This window comes from Phodopus roborovskii, unplaced genomic scaffold, assembly GCF_943737965.1.
Source record: "Phodopus roborovskii unplaced genomic scaffold, PHOROB, whole genome shotgun sequence".
Lineage (NCBI taxonomy): Eukaryota > Metazoa > Chordata > Mammalia > Rodentia > Cricetidae > Phodopus > Phodopus roborovskii.
In genome coordinates this window covers 14699214-14719711 of record NW_026126558.1, presented here as the reverse complement: position 1 = coordinate 14719711, position 20498 = coordinate 14699214, and positions in this window count along the sequence as shown.

The following is a 20498-nucleotide window of genomic DNA, read 5'->3' as shown; positions in this document are numbered from 1 at the left end:
AATCAGCTTCATTAGTTCAGTTTCTCTTGGTACCATGGACCTTTCCTTCATAACACCTGCCCCCAGTGATGCCATGATAATCATTGTTTATTTTTTAAAAATTGATATCCCCCCTCTTCCTCCAGATTTCAACTCCACAATAGCAGGATCAAGTCTCAAGTTTGACCCATTACTGTACTCTAAGCTTTGGCACTGTACTTGGTCAATGATTTAGGTTCCATGGATACCAGTTAAAATTTAAAAATATACCTTGATGAGAGATAGCTGTTTGTAATCAAATAGATTTCATTTAAGTCAGTGGGCTACAGGAAACTCAAGATCTGCCCAACAGACTACCCCCTCTACAAGTCAACCTCAGGTTGCCAATCACTGCTATCAACTATTATCAACTATTACTGCTTCACCTAATGTGTAAAATACTCTACATAAAGTACTCCCTGGGAAGTAGACAAGAATGAGTGGTTCCCGTCTTTAAGCAGTGCTTATTTTGTAATGTAGCCACTTCCCTACTTCATTTTCTTCATGTGCTATGATCTTCCAGAAGGAAACGGTTAGCTTCTTCATCTGTGATGCTTTAACTGGGAAATGTCCCTCGTAGGCTCCTGTATTTGGATGCTTGGTCCCCAGCTGGTGGTGCTGTTGTGGGACTTTAAGGACTTGGAGACTTCCTGGAGGAAGTATGTCACAGGAGGGGTGAGGTTGAGAGTTTATAGACTCTCCTCATTCTGATTTGCTATCCTCTGCTTCATATTTGTGGTTGAAGATGTGATCTCTCAGCTTCCTGCTCCAGCTGCAGGATACCATATCTCCTCCCCCATTATGGATTTCCTCTCTGGAACTGTGATCTCAAACAAACTCTTTCATCTGTAAGTTGCAGTTGGACATGATGTTCTATACAAGCAACAGAAAATTATAACACATCATCCTTCTAGAACAAATGTCTATCTGTTGGATCTGGAGTATTTCATATGGCCTGTGGTGCTGATGAGAGGAAGTGGAACCTTTAAGAGTAGGGCCCAGTGGAAGGAAGTTAGATTATTGGGAGCATGGTCTTGAAGAGGATATTTGGACCCTGGTCCCTTCTTCTATCTTTTTCCTTCCCAGGCACCATAACGTGAGCAGGCGTCTTTTGGCATATGCCCCTTTGTCGTAGTGTAATAAGATACTTTGACAAAAGCATATTCAGGGTTATTTCAGTCTAGATGGGAGTCACAGATGCAGGAGTTTGAGGCAATTGACCCATCATATCCACAGTTGAAAAGCCAAGAACAAGTAATTCAAGCCAATGCTCAGCTCCAGAATCTCATGGTTATCTTGTTACTCCTGATGTAGATTTGGGGACCATCCCCCATCAGTTCTAGATGAACTTGACCTAGATCCTTATTGTGACTTTCGTGTGAAGAGCAGCAACCTTGAGGTATAATCAAATGCTTGAGGGCTTCTATTTCTTCTAATAACCTTCAGGTTCATTTCCACCCATTCTTGCTTCTGCCTTCTATACCTCAGATTCATTTATTCCCTTCTTTACATTATTGTCAATCAAGACCAAGGTAGGGACAACTTCTTGGTTTTTTAATATGATTTTATGTAACTCAGTGACTTGAATTAGAGACACAGGATTATTGAAGACAAAAATACCACACCACATGAGAACAGAGCTTAAATCTAAATATTACATTTTTTCAAAATGTCCTGTCCCAGATGGATGCTGAGTCCTGATTGGGCAGTAATGACACATTTCCTCTTCTCTTTTCTCTCTTACTTACATCTACCACACACCATACTCACTTCCTTTGAAGATCTGTATCTGTTTGACAGCTGGTATCTCTTTCCCATGAGGAGTCATCATCTGCACCCCAATAAGCTTAGCAGTGAGTTGTCCTAATATAAGCATTTGTTTGTGCTACAGTGGTTCCAATTACATTTTTCTCACTTCACTGGATGTTTCCTAATGAAATGACAAGGGTCAAGTGAGGACAGGCTTATGCCAAAACCCATGGGCACTGTATTGGAAAATATATTTATGCAAAATACAATCTGATGTGCAAATATGTATTTTTTAAAACAAGGTTTTCTGTGACTCAGGCGGGCCTTCACATCTCCTGTCTGCATTCCACTGCAAGTTTGCTTATTCTATCCATAATTCACAATTAAATTCATCTCATGCCTCCCATTACCCTGCAGCATCTGTTCCCAGGCCCTACCACATTCTCACCTATGTAACTAAAGGTAATTTAAACCCCCTGAGCCTCAGGCCTCCACTTCCTAAGGGCTGGGCTTATAGGTATACACCATTATGCCATTATTTTACAAATGGGAAGATGAGCCTAAGACATAGTAATGAAACAAATGATAAAAGTAGGTGTGAGATTTGAAATACTTTGCTTCAGTGAAGAAGTCTGGGTATCCGAGAAGCAACTAGGGGAGAGATAACACAATGGCTTTGTGAGGGAGACTTGGGGCAGAGAATGTAGGTAAAAGAGAGAATAGTATGTGAAAGATTTATGCCAAAGAGTAGTGAGGGCAACTTTTAAGAGGAGGTAAGAGACATAGCCTTGAGACAGAGAAAAAACAGTACTAGATTTTAAGCCAGGGCAAGTGGACTTTGCCTCTGGTACTGCCCATTAATCAGCTGTGTGACCTTGGAAAATAAATCTATGATGCTGAACCCGAGGCTCCTTATGTATAAAGTCAGTCTGAAGGATGTGGTCTCTAAGCTTCTGTTGAAATCCCATTTGGACTTGTCCAGCTATATCTGACTACATGTGGGTGCATAGGCAATTATGCTATTAAGCGTTTTACACAGGAAAAAAAAAATGTGACTGAGGCAAGAAGAAAGAATACCCTCTGCCATTTGAAACTAGCAGTATGCCAAGAGTTTATTGTGTGAAAATACCATTTGGTGGGGTTAATTAAAAATTCTGACACTCAGAGCAGGGATTTGAGGAAGGAATGTGCAAGTCTGGAACTCTGAATAGCATTAGACAGGCTTCTAAATGTTGGGTCTTATTAAGTATAGTGTTAGGCATTAGGAAGGGGACATTGGGAGGCCAATGTTCCAAAGCCAAGTCCTGGTTGGCTTTGCACATTTTGTTTGAATTATAGCATGTTTAATAGGATTTAGCTGCAGCGCCTCTGTTTAACAATCTGTTTCCTTGGCAATGTAATCCACAGTAGGGCAAAGGCCATATGGAAAGCATGGGCTATTTGGTAAGCAAAATAAAGAGGACAGAAATCATCCAATGTATACCTTTGTATCCTTGCTCCCCCTGCACATGAAGAGAAAAAGGAGAGTGGGGGAATCAGTATTAAGTACTTGCTAGGTTTTTAATAAATGGAAAGTACTGCTATTATGAGAAAACATTTTTAGACTCTACTGAATGCTGTAAGAGATACACAAACATGCTATTCTATTTGTCTCCAAATGTTCACCAAAGTAAGTACTCATTCTATATGTCCACAGATATTACCTCGATCTCTGTTTCCATGTCTCTGGTCTCCACTCCAGCACAAGTTCGAATGCAATCCATACAAGTGCAACCTGTTCCTCCCATGCCCCAGTGGCACCTGCCCATTCCAACCTGCCCACACCTGTCCTCCACCAAAGCCTATCCTTCCTTCCTGCTCTTCATAATCCACTGAACACTCAGGACCATGTGGCATCTTGTCACACCTTGTGCCACTCCTAGGGCCTTCCAGTTGTCAAAAATGAAGTTTGACCTTCTTCTCTTCCTTTCAAAACAACACACTCTTGACCCTGCTTAACTCTGGCTCTTCGAACCCTGCAGAAGTATGCTGGTCTCTTTCGTTCCACACCACTTTTGCATTCAGTGTCCCCTCTCCCCAGAATGGTCTCCACGCCTGATTGGCACTAGTCTTTTCACGTGAAGCACCGATTTTAACCATACAATACACTTGTCTATGGTGAGAAAGTCTTACACTGACATCACTCTATTGTGTATGCACATTTTAATTTCCCACATTCTACAAATTTGTTCTTTTGAGTACTTATTTGTGTTTCCCTTTGTTGCTCACACTACAATACAAGCTCTGTAAACATGGAAAGTTTTTCTTATATTTTATTGTCTGCTAAGAATGTAAACCATTCTTGAATGGATAAATGAATTGGGACCTTTTTTTTGAAAGTAGGTCAAAGTCATGTACAATAAAGAAGTAACTCCTTAGAATACTGAAATCATATTAATCATATTAATATTGCCAAATACTATGACTTTTATTATTGCTATTAAAAAAAAGTATTAGTTGGGCCTGGTGGATGTTGGAGTTGGGCTTTCTTTTTTTTAAGCATAATAAAATTTATTTTAAAATAAAAATATGTTGATATTAAAGCACATTAGTATAATAATGAGATGTATATAGTTGTTTATTTCTACATAAAGAACTAAATAATGGGTTCTGCAAGAAGGCTCAGTGGGCATCTTTGTTGGGCACCTGCCCCCAAACAGGATGACCCAAGTTTGATCCTCAGGAGCCTCATGGTGAAAAGAACCACATGTTAAGAAGAGAGAACCAAATTCCCCAAGTTGTTCTCTGACCTCCACACATGTGCCTTGGTGTGAACTCATACAAAATAAATCCATAAGATGTGAAAATAAGAAATAAAGAAATCTATAGAGATGCTGCCATTGGGATAAATAGTCTTCCCCTGGGATGAGCACACTAATTGATTAGACAATGCCTAATAGTTATCCCCGAAAACTTACATACATACAACTTACTTTATACAGACTGAGCAGGTTGCATTTATATTACATGGTACTGGAAAGTGCTATGCATACTGCTATACTGGGAAATGCAGAGAGTGAGTCATCTATAGTTGAATTCAGCTATGAACCTTATGAACTGCAATAATGGCTACAAGTTTAGGTAGTTATGTTGGTGAGACCTTACCTGTGTGGCTTCAGACAATACCACAGCAAACTCCATTATCCTCTGGCTCTTACAATCCTTCTACCCCCTCTCCTGCAATGATCTCTATATCTTGGGTGGGAGAGTTGTATTGTATATATATCCTTTGGGACTGATCTCCACACATATGCATTTTGATCAGTTACAGCTTTCTGTGAAAATTCCATCTGTTGCAAAGAGAATTTTCCATGGTGTGGAATGAGAACTTCATTTCTGAAGACTTGTAGCTAGGAACTCACATGAAAAAGAACACATGGCACCTGTCTTTCTGAGTCTGGGTTACGTCTGTCAAAACGATCTTTTCTAGCTCTGTTGTTGATACTACTTTCAATCGCAGTTAAGGAGATTCAGAGGTTTACTCCAATGTTGTCATGGCAGGGAACATGGTGGCATTAGGCCAGCTATGGTGCTGGTGAAGTAGCTGAGAGTTCTACATCCAGATTTGCTGGCAGCAGAAAGAGGGAAGTTGGACTTTCTATTCAGTTCAATTGATATTAATGTGATAAGCATTAGACATGACTAGTCACTGGATGTATTTGTCATGTTGACCCATTCAGAAAAAGTGATTTTAAAAAATTTGTTTTAGGAATAGAGTTTTGTAAGTTTAAAATGTCCCGCTTTTTCTTTTGTTTAAAATTACATCAAATATTATATTATAGTATTTAATGTGATATATATATGTATATATATATATGTATATATATATTATTGTTTTAAAATAGATGTTAGCTGGATGTGGATTAACCTAATAACCCAGGACTTGGGAAAGCTGGAGGAGAAGGATTACCATAAATTAGAAGGTAGACTTGACTATTTAGTGAGTATATGTGGGCTGTGTAAGTCCCTGCCTCTAAAAGCTAAGACAATAGATAGATCATTTGCTCTTACCTGGGCTGATTTTGTATCAATTTATGGATCATTACATTTCATATTTGCCAATACATTTTTCTTGAACCAAAAATATTTAATTTATTCTCAGCCAATTATCCTCTCGATGTTTGTATACAGTGGGAAAAAGCAAGGGCACCAAAGACACCAAAGGACTTTTGAAATGTTTTTAGATTACAGAATATTATAGAAAAACCTATGTATCCATTATTGCCAAGTAATTTTCTTTCTCTCTCTCTCTCTCTCTCTCTCTCTCTCTCTCTTTTTGAGTTTTATTTTTGTTTTGTTTTGTTGTTCAGACTGGGTTTCTTTATGTAACAATTCTGGCTGTCCTGGAGCTTGCTTTGTTGACCAGGTTGGCCTTGAACTCACAGAGATCTGCCTACCTCTGCCTCTTTAATGCTGGGATTAACAGTGTTTGCCCCCACCAGCCATCCTTGGCAAGTAATTTTATATGTATCTCTGTCATTGAAAGTAGAGTTGCCAAACTGATAAAAGTTCCCAAGATAGGCCCTGGGATTATAGCTACCCTTTATGTTATTTGGGGTTTGGTGGGTTTTTCTTGCTCCCCACCTGCTGATTTTTCCAGAATGTTTATGCATTGCTTTGATAGCCAGAAAAAAATAACTTTTAAAGACAGAAATTTTCAAAGGTTAAAATACAGAATTCTGTACTTGATATTGGAGTATGAAAAGGAGTTTTAAATACAAAAGTTCCAATCTCTAAATATAAAATCACATAGCCATATGTTCTGAGAGGAACACTGGGAAGTACAATCTCTGTACATGTGCAGCAAGGCTAACCACTCCAGTCCTGTGCCTGCGATCACAAAGCAGCTAAATTATAACTCAGAGTAGCCTGGGGACAGCTCACTTGGTAGGGCATTAACCTAGCACACATCAGGCATTAAACTGGACATATTGGCTCACACCTGTGATAGCAACAATCAGAAGGTAGCAATAGGAAGCTCAGAAGTTCAAGGGCATCTTTTCCTCACAATTACTTTGAGAGGTAACAAGAAGAAGCAGAGCAAGCACTGGAGTGATGCACATCATTGTGGTTTTCCTTCCTCCTTTGCCTCCCTTTAGACATTGTTTTAGAATAAAAGTGGGCTGAAGCAGAAGTCGTGGGCAGTCACCTGACTAATGTGGGCAGAGGAGGAAGCAGTCACTTGCTTGGTGTTAGCAATCTTCAAAATAAGAGGCAATGCCTTGGGAAGTAAAGGTTCTGACTAGTTTTTTTTAGTCATAATATTTTCTCCAAATAATTATATTTAGCCACAGTCTAAACTTTCAGATCAGGTCAGGAAATGTGAAATTGTCAAGTATTTGTTCTGTTCCTCTAGAGAACCCCTAATACAAAATTATGGGAAGAAAGAATTCAAATTCTGAAAACCAAATTCTTAGCTGTCGAGTCTGTCTGATGTGACCAACTCTTCCATACTTGGCTTTATCCGCCTGTGCAACACCATAATAGAATATTCATGGATACGAGCTCATGAATCCTCTGTTCTCCCTCTTTCCTTGCTCCTTACACACCCACCATCTTCCCAGTTCTCCACAGTGTCTTCAGTTCATGTCTCTGCAGCATAAATTGTCCATTAATGAAACAGCTGAGAAATCTGGGGCTTTGTGTGCAAAGATGATGTGTGAAACAGTGATCTCTTCTCTCTTGGGTCTCTGTTTTCATCAGTTAATATACATGGGACAGAGTCATATGCTGAGAAATCAAACCGACCCCCCCCACACACATACACAGTAGGATCTAAAAATGTCCAGGCATGTCAGAAATTAGGGGAGCCTCTGCTACAAATGAATTGCCAAGAGGAAACAAGATGCCTAGGAAAAAATCCATCAAGGAGGAATATAAGCTAGCACTGGGTGGAACTTGGAAGTAAACAACACCCTGTGGTTCAACAAGGACTGTGGTGGTTTGAACTTACTTTGCTGCTTTGTGGGCCCAATTTGGGGGGATAAGCATCTTCACAGAACTGCAAGTATGAACCCCTGAGAGTTCGGATATTCCTTCTGCTCATTTGTCTCAAGGAGTGTTAATGTATATTCCAAGACTTTTATTCCTAAGATTTGCTCATTAGGAAAAAAAAAAGTTGTAATTATGAAAAGTGTCCAGTCTGCTCCTGTGGCAGAGTAGATAAGTCTGCCATGTGTTTCATGACCCTTTATCTGTATCATGGAGAATTGATTACTGACAACCAGTAGAATATGGTGGTGCCCCTGTAGTTCTGGCAAGGAACAAGAAGAGCTTTACAGCTGATATCAGTACAGCTGATAGCCCATGTGATAGGAATGGTAAGGTTGCCAACACTTCATCATCTCAGGAGGTAGGGAGGGTCATCAGATCCTCACCTAAGATTCCAGATGTGTCTTCTTACTGCCCTTACTGTACTCATCATAGGAAACGAAATGCTGGAGTATAGAGGAGGTGAAAGGTTGACTGAGAGTTCGGAATCTTCAGTTGTAGAACTTTCCATGAGCTGAAAACTTTGCCCGTGCAATTTGCCTTTGAATCACTTAAGCACTGGTAAGTAACCTTATAGATGTTGTCTGGCAAGTTGGGCTTGGCTGAAACCTTCCTTTGGTCTCTTGGTACCTTATCTGGGATGCATAGATGTATCTTTCCTTTCATCTTCCCTGAGAAAGCCATACAAACAACTTGACAGTTTCAAGTGTCAAGATCTGCACATATGGGCCTGGAGTGAGACTAATTATGAGTCAGTATTTATAGAAAATATTATAACTAAAAAGTAATCAGAACCTTCATTGCCCAAGTAATCACTACTAAGCTAACACAAAACATGTAATGCACGATCTAGTTGTACATGTGGATTCTAAAGATTTTCATACTCTGTTCACATGGATCAGGCAACTGTTTGCCCATGACATTCTCTTCAGCCCAATGCTATTTATTGTAAAGTGCGGTCTAAAAGAAAACAAAGAACAAATAAAATGAACAATAATGTACATTTATGTAGTGCTTTTCTCTGCTGCTTCATCCCCTCCCCCTTAAACTCACTGTGTAGGCAAGGTTTCCTTGTATTTCTGATCCTCTTGTCTTCATCTCCTGGGTGCAGGGAGAACAGGCTTATGCAGAGCTAGGGATGGAAACCCAGGGCCGTGTTCATGCTAGGTAAGTTCTCTACAAACTGAGCTTTTCTTCACCTATTCTGGTTAGTAGTTCCTTTAATCGGGTGCAAGACTGATAAGAGTCTCATTGTGTGCTGTAAGGTGGTTTACTGACTTTCAATGTTTCCCCAGGGGCACAAAGTTATTCAAATGAGGATTGCTATTGCGAAATGTGTAGGTGTTTTGTTTGTTTGTTTTTGTTTTTTGGCATCCAGGGCCAGGGAGTCTAAGGACCACTGATAATCACATCCCTTGTATAGAATCATGTTATTTGCATATCAACCACCCAGAGTTGAACAACTACTTTTTGTTAGAGTATTTACAACATCTTGTGATGGCTAATTTTAACTGCCAACTTGATACAACCTAGAACCACCTGGAAAGAGAGTCTCCATGAGGGGTTGTCCACATCAGATTGGCTCAGGGTCATGTCTTTGGGGGATTATCTTGATTCCCTTTACTGATGCAGGAACACCCACCCTAAATGAGGGCAGCACCTTCTGGTAGTGGTCCAGACTTTTTTTTAAAGGCTTTTTGCTTTTGCGCTAGCTTAACCTTCATTCTTACTGGAGTTAATTTACTCTATTGCTGCTGCTGGTGATGCTGCTGCTGATTCCTTTGCTATCACCAGCTTCTTTAAGCTTCAGGTGTACACTGAAGATCAGCAGCTCTCCAGGTATTCTCCAAGCTTTCAGTGCCAGATTGGGGCTGCAGAGGCCTGCAGCTTCATGAAATGAATGAAACCATCTCCTTGGCTTCTCCAATGCGGGACAGCCATTGTCAATTGCCCAAACTACCAATCTAATAAATCCAATCAGCCAATCTAATCAATTTCCATTAGTATGTATTCATTCTCTGCTTTGTTCCCCTAGAGAACCCTGATGAATGCAGCACCTAATACAATGTAAGTGCTACCTAAATTGTTATTATGCTGCAATACTTAGGGAATAATGACATGAATCTATACATATTCAACAGATTTAAAAACCTATTTTCAATCTATAGCTAGGAGAACTTACAAAAGCAGGCCTCATAGGTGGAGGGGACCAATGATATGTTGGTCCCACTTGCGACTTGCTACTGGAGGAAACCACATTTGTTTGTTTTCTGTTGATCAATGGCAACTAGGGGAGTAAAGTGTTTATTTCATCTTACAACTCTCAAGCCACAGTCTGTCACTGAAAGGAATCAGGAATAGATCTCAAGGCGGGAACCTGGAGGCAGGACTTGAAGCAGAGACAGCAGAGGGCTGCTTCTTACTGCCTTGAACTGTTATGCCAAATTCATGAGACCCCAAAAAAGACACCAAGGAGCCGACTCACTCATGCAAACACACAAGGTTTATTGTTAAGGTGCAAGACTCAGCAGGACCCCTATGCAGCAAACTGGCACAGCAGCTGCAGGAAAAGGGTGCCTGGCCTCAATTACAAGGGGTTTTAAAAGGAAAAAAACAAAAAACACAAGTGGGTGGTACCTGCCTTGACATTTCAGGGTTGGGTAAGAATAGGTGACCTTTGGATTCATTGACAGGGGTCTAGAGAAGTTTTAAAATTGTTATTAACAGTTGCCCACGAGGACAGCTGTGGCGAGAAGATGTTATTTACTAAAATTAGTCATTGCCTGACCACCTGGGTGGGGTCACTTTGGCCAGGGCAGGCACAGTTGGTGTTTCTTATTAAGACTGTGTATGGCTCCTTGACTAGAGCTGAATCAGGCTTGTACCATATAGGGTATTTCTCAAGGTGGCTTTTTCTGAGAATGGAGTTAACTCCATCCTTTTCAGTTTACCTTACTCTTTCATGCACCTCATGGTTCATTCAGCTGGCTTTTTTTTTTTTTTCTTTTTTTGTACAACTCATGACCATCTTCTTAGGAGTGGCACCACCTCTAGTGGGCTGGACCCTCTTGTACCAATCACTAATCGAGAAAACACCCCACAGACCCACAGACTTGTCTACAGGCCAATCTAATGGAGGAACTTTCTCAACTGAGATAACTGAGATTCCTTCTTGCAAATGACTCTAGTTTGTGTCCAGTTGACAAAAAAAAACTAAGCAGCCCAGGAGCCTCCCATCCAAGGCATGTTCCACAATGCCTCTGTTCTTAGTTTCTTCTCACAGAACTCAGTGCTACTTGTGTGGCCCCTGTAGTAGTACTATAGATACGGTAGAGGATACCATAGAGGTGGGGGGATACTATACTAGTTAGCTCTGAGAATTCTAGGCCATATGAAGTTCAGAAGACCTTTAGGGGTGACATTAAAAAAAGCAAAGCAAAACAACAAGCAGATGATAGAACAGAAACTGACTGCCAAAGAATTCTATACTTTCCTCTCTACTGCAGGCAACCTAACAAATGCATTAGTTTTGTCTTCTAGCTAATAGCACACATTGGGAGATAAACTCACTAATGAGCATTTTTATTTGGAACATGAAATTGTGGATGTTTGCAGGGCACACGAGAATGGTTAAACTGCTGCCTCTGCTCAGCCAGTCCTGAGAAAATAAAGTTGTAATTCTTACACTAACGTCATTAAATATATTCTCTTGGCTGTGAAGTCTTACTTAGACCTCCGGGATAGCTAAAAGTAAACAATTAAATTATCTCAATATACTCACATTTTGCAGCAAACCATTCCCATATACAGTTTTCACTCTCTAGCTCTACAGCTGAATCTGGCTGAGTTAATGAGAAATGAACCAAGCTGTGTATTGTTTATTTCTCAAATTATCCCCCAAACACCCTAAAGTTTGATCAATAAAAATGAAACCGTCAAGGGGGTCAACATTTCAAAAAAGCAATACCAAAAGCACTTGGAAGACACAATTCTCTGGCCTGATTTAAAGTCCAAAGAAATGAATCCGCCCTCTCCCTGCCAACTGGCTTATCCACAGAAGCAGTTCTCCAAGGAGAAAAAGATGAATGGCAGCAGACTCCATTTTTGAGAATCTGCTAGTTCAAATAAGGACTTAGTTGATACCACAATGATCTAAAGCACAAAATCATAATCACAGCCACCAGTTTTGAAGGTTTGCTGGCATTGATCCAAAGCACAGATACAAAGATTATTGCCCAAACCCAGATTTACAAAAATAACTTTTATTAGCATACGGTCCAGGAGAGTCAACAGTTGCTACAGGAAGCTATGCCCTGAAAAGCTTGAAACTTGAAAAGAACCTTGTTCATGCATATACACATATACACTTTTATACATATACAAAACAGAAGAGAAGTGTACTTTCTTTCCCATGGATAATATCATGTCTTCACAAGGTCGTTTGCAATAGAAACAATATCAAGTTTCTCCTTTTATCTCCTGCAATAATGAGAATGTATACACACTATCTTCAGTTGTGTATCCACTGAGGGGTCCATCAGGTTCCAAAGGATAGTTATAAAACCCTGGTCACACAGATGATACAGGTTAAACTCTATGTGTTTAGGGGCTGGAAAGATGGCTCAGTGGTAAAAGCATTTGTTGTTCTTGCAAAGGTCCTGGGTATGTTTCTCAGCACTCACAAGGTGGTTCTTAGCTATCTGGAACTCCAAATTCCAGGGGATCTGATCCCATATGCATAGACATGGTATGCATAAACACATGTGCAAGCATACAGATACAGCATACACATACAGATAAAATAACTAAATCTTAAAAGTATTAAAAATCCATGGGTTTCAAACCAAAATAAACTTTTTGAAAGGGAGTTTTAGGGAGAAAGGGTTAACAAGATTGGGAAGGAGACCAGATTGGGTGTGGGATGACAGGAATAAGAGTGGACTTTAGACATGTGTGAAGTGATCAAAAGACATATTCAACTAAGAGTTTAAAAATAGGCTCCGAACCTCCTGAGGCCTGAGGCCTGGAGCCTGCACATGCACAGGGGAGCCTGAACAGGCAAACTGGCCTGTCCAGAGTCTGCCAGCACCCTGGTTCTGCCTCCACTCATGGAAGGAGCCTGCTTTCTGGTGCCATGCTGAGAGCCTCCCAAAGACTGAGGACTGTACACAAGGTAACCTGTCCCAGTGGACCAGCCTATTCTGAGTCTGCCAGCATCCTAGTCCCACCTCACCCACTGCATGATGAGAGCCATCAGAGTATTGGACCTACTTGCACCCACCAGAAGAAAACCTTGGTCCTGTAACCACCAGGAGAGGGACAGACCCCACCAGTATGTACTGGAAGAAGGGATGGGTAGATGACAGTATAAGAACAGAAAGATCAATATGATACCCCCAGAATCTAGGGACTCCACACCAGCAAGAAATGAACATTCCAACACAGATGAAGCAAGAGAATGACCCTAAAAACAACTTCATGAAGATGATAGAGACCCTAAAAGAGGAAATGAGAAAATCCTTTAAAGAAATGGAAGAAAAAAATGCAAGAAATGAACAAATCTCTTAAGGAAAGCCAAGAAAAAACAATCAAACAGATGAAGGGAACAATTCAAATAGTCCATGACCTGAAAACCGAAATAGAGACAATAAAGAAAACACAAACGGAGGGAATGCTGGAAATAGAAAAGCTGGGTAAATGATCAGGAACTACAGATGGAAGCATAACCAACAGAATACAAGAGATGGAAGAGAGAATCTAAGGTGCTGAAGATAAACTAGAGGAAATAGATTCACCCACCAAAGAAAATCTTGATCCAACAAATTTCTCACAGAAAATATCCAGGAAATAAGGGACACTGTGAAAAGACCAAAACCAAGAGACATAAATATAGAAGAAGGTGAAGAAACTCAACTCAAAGGTGCAGTTGTCTAATCCACCCTAAATTTTACATCAGGTAATTTTAATTTCCAGTTACTTCCTTTCATCGGACTGTCTTTAAGAGTAGTAATTATAGGGAGAACACCCAAGGTTGCGTTTTGCCCTGACTTGCAGAGATTTTATACATGAAAGACTGAATGAGGACTAAGAATGACAGAATAAAACTCATTTTTTTTAAGTAAAAGAAAAAGGTGCAGAAAATATATTCAACAAAATCATAGAAGAAAACTTTCCTAATCTAAAAAAGGACATGCCAATGAAAGTACAAGGAGGTCACAGAACACTAAATAGAATGGACCAAAAAAAAAAAAAATGTCTCCTTACCATATAATAATCAAAACACCAAACATTCAGAATAAAGAAAGAATATTAAGAGCAGCAAAGGAAAAAGGCCAAGTAACATGTAAAGGCAAACCTATCAGAATTACACCTGACTTCTTTATGGAAACTCTGAAGGCCCGAAGGTCCTGAATAGATATTCTACCTTGGTCTCTTGAGACCACAGATGCCAGCCCAGACTACTATACCCAGCAAAGCTTTCAATCACTATAGTTGGGAAACCAAGATAGTCCATGACAAAAACAGATTTTAAAATACGTTTTAATTAATCCAGCCCTACAGAAAGTTCTGGAAGGAAAATTCCAACCCAAGGAAGTCAACTACACACACAAAACATAGACAATAGGTAATTCCAATTTACCAATAGCCAAAAGGAAAATGGGGGGGGGGGTTCACATATAATACAATCACCAAAAACAAATCCAAAACAAACAAGAGATAACACTCAATGTTCATTAATATCCTTCACTATTAATGGTCTTAACTTACCTATAAAAAAGACACAGGCTAACAGAATGGATACTAAGTCAGGATCCATCCTTCTGCTGCATACAAGAAACACACCTCAACTTCAAAGACAGACACTACCTCAGAGTTAAGGGTTGGGAAAAGATTTTCCAATCAAATGGATGGGTGTAGCAATCCTAATATCTAACAAATTAGACTTTAAACTAAAATCAATCAAAAGAGATGAAGAAGGTCATTTCTTATACATCACAGGAGAAATCCATCAAGATAAAGTCTCAATTCTGAAATCTATGCTCCCAAAACAAAAGTACCCACATTCGTAAAAGAAACATTACTAAAACTGAAATTGCATATAAAACCTCACACACTTATAGTGGGAGATTTCAACACTCCACTCTCAACACTATACAAGTCCACCAGACAGACACTTAACAAAGAAACAAAGCAACTAACAAGTTATGACCCAATTGGGTTTAACAAGCAGTTATAGAACATCCCATCCAAATATAAAAGAATATTCTCAGCTCCACATAGAACCTTCTCTAAAATCGACCACATAGTCACAATATAGCAAACCTCAATAGGTACAAAAAAATTGGAATAACCTGCTGTATCTTATCAGACAACCATGCTTTAAAGTTAGAATTCAGCAACAACACAAGTTGCAGAAATCCTACAAACACAAGGAAATTGAACAATGTGCAATTGTTCCTGGGGCAAGGAAGAAATAAAGAAAGAAACTAAAGACTTGCTAGAAATGAAGGAGAATGAAGACACAATATACCCAAACTTATGGGACACTTTGAAAGCAGTACTGAGAGGAAAGTTCATAGCACTAAATGCCCATATGAAGAAACTGGAGAACAGTCAATTTAGAGAATTAACAGTACAACTGAAAGCTCTAGAACAAAAGCTCTAGAGAAAACTATACAAAAGGCAGTGAGAGAACATGCAAATTAACATCAGAAATGGAATGGGAGACATAACAACGGACACTGAGGAAATCCAGAGAATCTTCAGGTCATACTTTAAAAACCTGTACTCCACAAAATTCAAAAATTCAATGGAAATGGACAATTTTCTGGATAGATATCACTTACCAAAATTAAATCAAGAACAGATAAACAACTTAAATAGACCTATAACCCTTAATGAAATAGAAGCAGTCATCAAAAGTCTCCCAATCAAAAAAAAAAAAAAAAAAAAAAACAAAAACACACAAAAAAAAAAGCCCAGTTTCAGTGCAGAATTCTACCAGAAATTCAAAAAACAGCTAATACCAATACTCCTCAAATTGTTCTACACAATAAAAGCATAAGGGTCATTGTCAGACTCTCTTTATGAGGCTACAATTACCTTAATACCCAAGCCACACAAGGATACAACTAAGAAAGAGAATTACAGACCAATATCCCTCATGAACATTGATTCAAAAACACTCAATATAATACTGGCAAATATAATCTAAGAACATATCAGAGAAATCATCCACCATGATCAAGTGAGCTTCATCCTGGAGATGCAGAAATGGTTCAACATATGAAAACCCATCTATGTAATCCACCATATAAACAAACTGAAAAAAGAAAAAACACATGATCATCTCACTAGATGCTGAAAAAGCCTTTGACAAAATCCAACACCCCTTCATGATTAAGGTATTGAAGAGATTAAGAGAACATAATAAAAGCAATATACAGCAAACCAACAACCAACATCAAACTAAATGGAGAGGAACTCAATGTGATTCCTCTAAAATCAGGATCAAGACAAGGCAGTCCACTCTCTCTATATTTCTTCAATAATGAAGTTCTAGCTAGAGCAATAAGAAAACAATAGGAGATCAAGGGGATACAAATTGGAAAGGAAGAAGTCAAACTCTCACTATTTGCAGATGATACAACAGTTTATATAAGTGACCTGAAAAACTCTACCAGAGAACTCCTACAGCTGATAAACACCTTCAGCAAAGTGACAGGATACAAGATTGACTAAAATAAGATCAGTAGCCCTACTATATACAGACGATAAAGGAGTTGAGAAAGAAATCAGAGAAACATCACTTTTTACAATAACCACAAACAACATAAAATATCTTGGGATAATGCTAACTAAACAAATGAAAGACCTGTATAATAAGAACTTTGAATCTTAAAGAAAGAAATTAAAGATGATAGCAGAAAATGGAAAGACTTCCCATGCTCTTGGATAGTTAGATCAACATAGTAAAAATGGCAATCTTGACAAAGGCAATTTACAAATTCAATGCAATCCCCATCAAAATCCCAGCGCAATTCTTCCCAGTCCTTGAAGGAACAATATTCAACTTTATATGGAAAAACAAAAGACCCAGGATAGCCAAAACAACCCTGTATGATAAAGGAACTTCCAGAGGTATCACCATCCTTGACTTCAAATTCTATTATAGAGTTATAGTCCTGAAAACAGTTTGTTATTGGCACAAAATAAACAGGAAGAACAATGGAATCAAACTGAAAACCCTGATATTAACCCACGTACACACAAACACCTGATTTTTGACAAAAAAGCTAAAATTTTACAATGGGTGGAGGAAAGTATCTTCAACAAATGGTGCTGGCATAACTGGATGCTAACTTGTAGGAGACTGCAGATAGATCCATATCCAACACCATGCACAAAACTTAAGTCCAAGACCTCAACATAAATCCAGCTACACTGAACCTCTTAGAAGAGAAAGTAGGAGGCACTCTTGAACGAATTGGTACAGGAGACTGCTTCCTGAACAAACCGCCAGTAGCACAGACACTGAAAGTAACAATTAATGAATGGGACCTCCTGAAAATTAGAAGCTTCTGTAAAGCAAGGGACACAATCAGCAAGACAAAATAGCATTCCACAGAATGGGAAAAAATATTCACCAACTCTACATCTGACAGAGGGTTGATTTCCAAAATATACAAAGAACTCAAGAAGCTACCAAAACACTGAATAATCCAATTAAAAAGTGTGGTAGAAAACTAAATAGAGAATTCTCAATAGAGGAATCTAAAATGGCTGAAAGACACTTAAGAAAGCATTCAACATCCTTAGCCATCAGGGAAATGCAAATCAAAACAACTCTGAGATACCATCTTACTCCTGTCAGAATGGATAAAACACCAAAGACAGTTTATGCTGGAGAGGATGTATAGAAAGGAACACACTCCTCCACTACTGGTGGGAGTGCAAACTCATACAGCTACCTTGGAAATCAGTATGGTGGTTCCTCAGGAAAAAGAGAATCAGTCTACCTGAAGATCCAGTAATTCCATTCTTAGGCATATACCCAAAAGATGCACTTTCATACAACAGGGACATCTGTTCAACTATGCTCATAGCAGCATTAATTGTAATAGCCAGAACCTGGAAGCATAACCTAAATGCCCCTCAACTGAAGAATGGATGGAGAAAATGTGGAATGGAGTACTACTCAGCAGAAAACAAAAAACAGTGGAATCTTGAAATTCACAGACAAATAGATGGAACTAGAAGAAACCATCCTGAGTGAGGTAACCCGGTCACAAAAAGACAGATACAGTATGTACTCACTCATTTTAGACATAGAGCAATGGATTATCAGCCTACAATCCACAACGACACAAAAGCTAGAAAACAACAAGGACCTTAAGAGAGGCATGTATTCTCCCCCTAGAGAAGGGGAAAGGGACAAGATCTCCCAAGCAAATTGGAAGCATGGTGGGGAGTGGGGGAGAGAGTTAGGAGGAAGAGGAGGGGAGAGTTAGGCATTAGGGAGCAGGGAGATCGAGTCAGGGAAAGAATAGAGGAGAGCGAGAAAAGAGATATCATGATAGAGGGAGCCATTATAGGTTTTAAGAGAAATCTGGGACTAGGAAAATGTCCAGAGATTTACAACGATGACTCCAACTAACAATCTAAGCAATAGTGGAGAGGCTACCTTAAATGCCCTTCCCCTTTAATGAGATTGATAAGTACCTTATATGCCATCACAGAGTCTTCATCCAGTAGCTGATGGAAGCAGAAGCAGACACTCACAGCTAAACACTAAGCTAAACTCTTGGAATCTATTTGCAGACAGGAAGGAGTGATGAGCAAAGGGGCCAAGACCAGGTTGGAGAAATCCATAGAAACTGCTGATCTGAACAAGGGCAGCTCATGAACACAAGACTGATAGCTGGGAAACCAGCATAGTACTGACCCAGATCCCCTGAATATGGTGTTAGTTGGGAGGACTGGGCAGTCTGTGGGGCCTCTGGTAATGGATCAGTATTTATCCCTAGTGTATGAATGAACTTTGGGAGCCCATTCCACGTAGAGGGATATTCCATCAGCCTAGACACATGGGGGAGGGCCTGGGTCCTGCTCCAAATGATATGACTTTGAAGACTTTCCATGAAAGGCTTCACCCTCCCTGGGGACCAGAAAGGGGATGGGATGGGATGAGAGTTGGCAGAAGGAACAGAGAAGGGTGCAGGAACTGGGATTGACATGTAAAACAAGCTTGTTTCAAATTAAAAAAAATATTTAAAAAGAGTTTAAAAATACAACTATATATTATGATTATTGTAATAAAAATACATCACTGTGGATGTCAACAATAAAAAATATTCACCATCTGTCCCTTAACTAAAAAGAAACTTGCAAAAATTCTCATTTAGATAACTTTCTAGCCTTTTTATATTTCATGCTCAGCACTAGAGAGATGGCTCAGGTGTTAAAAGAGCTTAGTGTTTCCACCGACAATCCAGGTTTGGGTCCTGTCACCCACATCAGGTGGCTAGTGGTCTCCTGTAACTCCAGTTGCAGGACATATTACACCATCTTCTGGGCTCTGTGGGTACCTCCATAAACATGGAGCACATAAACTCATACAGACTCATGCACATAAAATATACTAATATTTTCTTTAACCTTCAACAACAACAAGAGATTGGAAGATGCTATTGTCAGTATCCCTGTTCTACAAATGTTGAAACAGAAACTTGGAGGGTTCTGAAACTCCTCCAAGGAAAGGAAGGACTTGAACTACTCTTACAGGTTGTAGAATTTGCATGCTTAATGAATGGGCAGTGCTTTCTCCCTAAAGCTACTCTACCACAGCCCTTCCTCCCTTCCAGGTAATCTCTGCTGCCACATATTCTCTTAATTCAGGCTGGGAACTAGATGGATTGGTAGGTAGTGAGTGGAGTCAACAGGAGTTAGACGGAGGGAGGGTCCTTCTGTATTCTATGTTGTACAAATACCAGCCAGAAGATCCTACCAGATCCTATCCATGACATGAGAGCTTTTCTGCCCAAATGTTTTATTTCCTTTCTCCTGATCTCTGAAAATCTGATTAATTAACTTAAGAAAGATATTCAAGGATTTTCCCCATTGCTTCTATGCTACAAAACATACTGGCATGCTCTTTGTCTTTGGTGAGGACATTATTGATGAACCATAAGAAGAGTGAGTGCATCACTAAAATTCAACTAATTTCATTATTTAAAACCTACTGAGTACCAAATTAAGTGACATGTGTATGATAGGTTATACAATGCCACTCACCCAAATATTCAATGGTAAGCTGCCAATGCTTCTAAGATCTATACCTTCATGACCTCATTGAATCACAAGTATTTTCTAAATGTCTTATCTCCCAGTTCTATTAACATGCAACTTTAGGGATTTAGTTTCCAGCACATGAAAGTCTGAGGGACACAGTCAAACCATGGCACAAGACTTGTGGCAAACTTATACTTAAATTCACTGTATTATATTGATGCAAATAAGCCCAATAATCCATAAGGACCTATGGCAGATACCTTGACTGATCTGAAAGGATCAATCATTTCAGGGAAAGTAGAATGATGGGAACTGTGTATGGGTTCATTCTGATTTTTACCACTCCCCCTGGCATTAATAGGAAGATTCCCATTCTACAGATAAGGAAAACTCATTAAGGCCACAGAACT